A 6,000-nucleotide genomic window follows, 5' to 3' on the forward strand; every position below is an offset into this window, starting at 1 on the left:
GCTGAGTGATACTCATATGCTGTGAACCCAAGAGATCCAAGGCAGGCTGCCCTGATTTCACATGTGCACCAGGAGTGCCCTTTCTATCTTCTTGTTTTCCCTCCAACTCTGCCCTTCTCTATAAAGCCAAAGCTATTAATCAAAGAAGGGGGGAGATAGAGGGAAAACAAGTAGGTGGGAAGGTGCACTTAAATGTTTGGCTCTGCCAAGGGCACACCAAGTGTCTGTGCTTTGTTTGAACGGTCATTCTGTGCCGACAGAGTCCCTTTAAGATGTGTTGAAAAGTTGAATAACAAGCAACTTTTCAATATATCTTAAATTGCAAAGAAATGGGTATCTCACTTTGTGTATGACTGGAACAGTAGCAACCAATGACACACTGTTCAAGTTGCCTTACCACTGCAGCCAATCACAGACTTCAGCGGTTCTGTGACACAGATGGCGCTGTCTTCACTTCTGGAGCCACCACTGACCTTCATTTAACAAAGCCTAAGATCTATAACCACTTTAAAAGCTGGTAGTCCTTGTTAGTTGCTTCAGTGTTGTTTTCAAACATTTTAATTTTAGATTCAGCAGTCTATAAATTCTTCACTAATCTCAGTTTCACTATGAAAATTATTTATTTTAAAACTATTTGTTTTCTCAATTATAGCTTCTCTGGCTTGTAGATTCTTTTAATTGAGTTCTCTTTGTGGCAGGACAGAAACCACACATGGATTTTTTGGGGATCCAAAGCAAGAATAAAGCCTTTCTCAAGTACATAGTTATAGTGGGATTGGATGACATAATTTTCCTTGATGGTGGGTGCTGTACGGGCAATAATAAGCCATTCTGTCTTCACCAGGATATTTATGTTAGATTAGATATCAGGTGGATAACAAACACTTATTCAGAGGAACAGGTGTGTGGGATTTGGTTGTACAGTAATAAATGATCCCAGGCTACATGACCTGTGGCCTATGAATCACTGAGATATCCATATTTACAGTATATCCTGCCTGGCAGCGTAAGTTGGCAATTTAGATAATGAGGATTTGGCACCCCCGCTCCACAGTGGCTAAGTTTCCCTAAATGTCCCTGATAAAACAGATACTTCTAAGGGAACCTGAAGCAGACATAGACCAACGGTCTAGTGAATGGGGAGAGGGAAAGCCAAAAACACTTACCATTTTGATGCTTGTTAATGGAGATAGCTTCCATGTCTCTGCCTTGATTAATTTCTCCTCAAATGGTTCATCAGGAGGCCAGAATTTATGTTCAACCGAGGTAGAGATGCTGTGACAATCATAAGCCCATTGTAGTATGGTGGAGCGGGGTTGCCAAAGCCTTGTTATCTAGGGTGCCAACCTCCAGTACCAGGCAGGATATAAATATGGATTACTCAGGGATTCATAGGCCGCAGGTGGTGTAGCCTTGGATCTTTTATTACTCCAAAACCTTCGGATCCTTCAGACGGAACCTGAAAACCCATCTCTTCAGGAAAGCCTACAGCCTGCAATAACCATTCTGCAGCCTCACCAACTACCCAAGCTGCCGCCACGTCACTGACCACCCGAGCTGCCGCCACGTCACCGACCACCCGAGCAGCCGCCTCACCACCACCAGTGCTGCAGCACACCAACCTCCTGTCTCTTCCCCATTATCCTGAAGAATGTAAGTCCGCAAGGACAGGGTCCTCTCCCCTCTGTACCAGTCTGTCACTGTAAATTTGTTTACTGCTAACGATATCTATAACCCTGTATGTAACCCCCTTTTCACATGTACAGCACCATGGAATTAATGGTGCTATATAAATAAATAATAATAATAAATAATAATATTACAGTGTGAAAATCCAGCTTTTTTAAACAGGCCTCACAGGGATCATATGTGAGTGTGCTGAAAATTCTGCCATTTCTGGGCTACTGTAAAATTTTGTTGGAGTGTCTTATACAAGTTATTGACACCAGTTTGCTGAAAAAAAATAGTTACCTACAGGCCAGGTATTTTAAACTCAGCCATTTGTTGTGACCGTGCAAAATATTGTCCTTATTGTCCTCCATTTAAAATGGGCAAGGCGCATGGCAAGGGAAGGGGAACTGGACGTGATGGTTATGGTGCATGAAGAGGCCAAGGCCATGGGCAAGCTGAAATTGTGCCACAACAAACACCCACATCTTCTCGCCTGACCTTCCTGTCCCAATTACTAGGGGACCGCAGCAGCAGCACACCACTATTGAACCAGAGCAGTGCCAAAAGGTTGTTGGTTGGATAATGCTTCCAGTCACTTTTCCACCACCACCATCCTGTCTTCCACATGGTCAAGTCTGAGTAGCCGTGAGTCTGGACCGCATATTCCTCACCCTGATCCTCCTTCCTCCCACCATGCCAAGTGCCCAGAGACAACTGATCCCACCCTTGGACACTCTGAAGAGCTGTTCACTTTTCCATTTATAGATTCTGGACTCTTGCCCGGTCCACTTGAAGCAGGGCAAGAGGAGATGACATGTAGCGATGCCCAAATATTTGTTGAACATGACAGTGGGAACGTGTCACAAGAGATGGACAATGATGAGGCACAATTCCTAGAAAGTCAGGAGGAGGACCAGGGAGCGGAAGAGGAAGATGAGGTGGTGGATGATATAGTAACTGACCCAACCTGGCAGGAGGACATGCCGAGCGAAGACAGCAGCACACAAAGAAGGAGGCGTAGCACCCCAACAGGCAGGAAGAAGCAGTGTGGTGGCTGCAGACAGAAGGCAGGCAAACATTTCCTGTAACGCCAACACAATGGAAGTTGCCAGTACAACTGTTAGGTCTTCCCGAGTCTGGTTGTTTTTTAAATACTCTGCCAATAACCCCAAAAAAGCCATTTGCACCACCTGCCAGGCACATGGCAGCAAAGCACTCAACTTTGTGGGCCGAACTCCAGGATCCAGGAACAGTGTCTGCGGGTGACACCCCTTCTTCCGCTGTTTTGCATGCAAGCCAATCCCCTGTCCATGGTGCATGTGAAGATGCCTCCTGCCCTGCACCTGTCGTTTCACACACTCAAGTAGCACCATCAACAAGCACGTATGCATCCTTGTCACAGCGCAGCGTTCAGTTGTCCATACCCCAGTCCTTGGAACACAAGCGCAAATACGCAGCCAACGCCCCACATGCCAAGCTACTAAATTCACACATTTCTCGACTGCTTTCGCTCAAAATGTTGCCTTTTAGGCTCATGGAGACAGAAGCTTTCCGCAACCTGATGGCGGCAGCCATCCCTCGGTACTCGGTCCCCAGCCACCACTATTTCTGCCGTCCCTGCATTACAAAAGCACGCGTGTTATGATACGGTGGTTTAGGAGCAACATGGAACGAGCTTTGCAGGAAGTGGTAACTGTACTGACCGCAGTCCCTAAGCTCAACACAACACTAGAAGTAGCCGTGGATGCTCCTAACTCTCACTAGGCATCTCGTCACAGCCTAAGAGCTAACTACCCCTAAAGAAAGAGGCAGGAAAGCTATCTTGCCTCAGAGAAAATCCCCAAAGGATAGATTAGCCCCCCACAAATAATGACTGTGAGTGGAGAGGGAAAAGACATACACAGAATGAAACCAGGATGAGCACAGGAGGCCAGTCTAGCTAAATAGATAGGACAGGATGGAATACTGTGCGGTCAGTATAAAACACTGAAAAGAAAAAGGAATTCCAGCTCAACTAAGCGGTGAAAAGTAAAAACTAAATACTTTATTCACTTCATATAAGAAGCAGAGGATAAAACATCAGCACAATATAGGTAAAAAACACTATCTACGCGTTTCAGGTGACGCAGCACCCCGTGCTCCGAGCCTCCTGGGACTGTTACTGTGGTGAGCTGGATTTCTTTTTTCTTCTGTTATTGAGTATAAAACACTACAAAAATCCACACAGAGTTTACAAAAAATCTCCACACCTGACTAAAGGTGTGAAGTGCAAATCTGCCTCCCAGAGCTTCCAGCAAGACAGAATTAATTCACACTGATAAGCTGGACGAACATAGAAAGCACAGGATGGATAAGTCCACAATCTATGGACAGAAAAGAGCAAGCAAAAACTTAGCTTTGCTGAACTGGTCAGGATAACAGGGAACTCCAAAGAGATGTGAATCCAACCAGGAACCATTTACAAGTGGCACTGGCTGAAGAAAGAGCCAGGCCTAAATAGCCGAGCGGAAGAGACGATAAGTGGAGGCAGCTGATGACAGCTAACTCCAAGGAGCAGCCATACCACTAGAAACCACAAGAGGGAGCCCAAGAGCAGAACTCACAAAAGTGCCACTTACAACCACCGGAGGGAGCCCAAGAGCGGAATTCACAACACACGCGTCCCACAACATTGCCCTCAACAATGCAGTTACTGGGAAAGACCACCTAACAACTGACACGTGAACAAGTGTTTGTGGGCAGGGCTGGGACATCTCACTGATGGCACACTGTGTTAACATAGTGGAAGCCTGGACCCAGTCGGACCTTGGGATGGAACATATCCTCCTGACGCCGAGGATTGTGGGCCCTAGGTCAATCAGGGTTGCCCCCACAGTCTACAGCTCCTGCACCTTAACCTCCTCCTCCTCTTCAACCTCCATCTACGAAATGACCACATCAGTCACAAGCTAGAAGCACTTCAGCACTGTCTCAGCCAAGCGGCAACAGGCCATGCTGAAGGTAGCCTGTGGTTCCATCCGTTGATCCTCCTGCCCCGGTGTTGGTTGAGGGGGAGTTGGAGTATGTGGTGGAGAAGATTTTGGATTCTCGTATTTCGAGACGGAAACCCCAGTACCTGGTCAAGTGGAAGGGTTATGGTCAGGAAGATAATTCCTGGGTTTTTGCCTCTGATGTTCATGCTGCCGATCTGGTTCGTGCCTTTCATTTGGCTCGTCCTGGTCGGCCTGGGGGCTCTGGTGAGGGTTCGGTGACCCCTCCTCAAGGGGGGGTAGTGTTGTGAATTCTGTTGTTGGGCTCCCTCCTGTGGTCATGAATGGTACTTCGGCTGGTTCTGTCCATGGACTATCTCTGGTGGCTGTGGGTGTTTCTGAGTTTCCTTCCTCAGGTGACGAGGTTAATTCATTAGCTCGCTGCTCTATTTAACTCCACTTAGATCTTTGCTCCATGCCACCTGTCAATGTTCCAGTATTGGTCTAGTTCACTCCTGGATCGTTCTTGTGACCTGTCTTCCCAGCAGAAGCTAAGTGACTGCTTGTTTTTCTCTGGTTTGCTATTTTTCTGTCCAGCTTGCTATTTTGATTGTTGTCTTGCTTGCTGGAAGCTCTGGGACGCAGAGGGAGCGCCTCCGCACCGTGAGTCGGTGCGGAGGGTCTTTTTGCGCCCTCTGCGTGGTCTTTTTGAAAATAGAGCAGCCAGCCAACGAATTAACCTCGTCAGCTGTGGAAGGAACCTCAGAAGCCGCAGCCCCACTCACAACTACCAGAGGAAGCCCATGGACAGAACCAGCCGAAGTACCATTCATGACCACAGGAGGGAGCTTAACAACAGAATTCACAACAGGCCAGGCCATAGCTTCAATACCTTTATCTTGCAGGAACTGCTGACACACTCCAGCCATATGAGGTCTGGCATTGTCCTGCATTAGGAGGAACCCAGGGCCAACCGCACCAGCATATGGTCTCACAAGGGGTCTGAGGATCTCATCTCTGTACCTAATGGCATTGAGGCAACCTCTGGTGAGCACATGGAGGGATGCAGGCCCTCCAAAGAAATGCCACCCCACACCATTACTAACCTACTGCCAAACTGGTCATGCTGAAGGATGTTGCAGGCAGCAGATCGCTCTCCATGGTGTCTCCAGACTCTGTCACGTTTGTCACATGTGCTCAGTGTGAACTTGCTTTCATCTGTGAAGAGCACAAGGTGCCAGTGGCGAATTTGCCAATCCTAGTGTTCTGTGGCAAATGCCAAGCGACCTGCACGGTGTTGGGCTGTGAGCACAACCCCTATCTGTGGACGTCGGGCTCTCAGACCATCCTCATGGAGTCG

This window comes from Ranitomeya imitator, chromosome 5, assembly GCF_032444005.1.
Source record: "Ranitomeya imitator isolate aRanImi1 chromosome 5, aRanImi1.pri, whole genome shotgun sequence".
Lineage (NCBI taxonomy): Eukaryota > Metazoa > Chordata > Amphibia > Anura > Dendrobatidae > Ranitomeya > Ranitomeya imitator.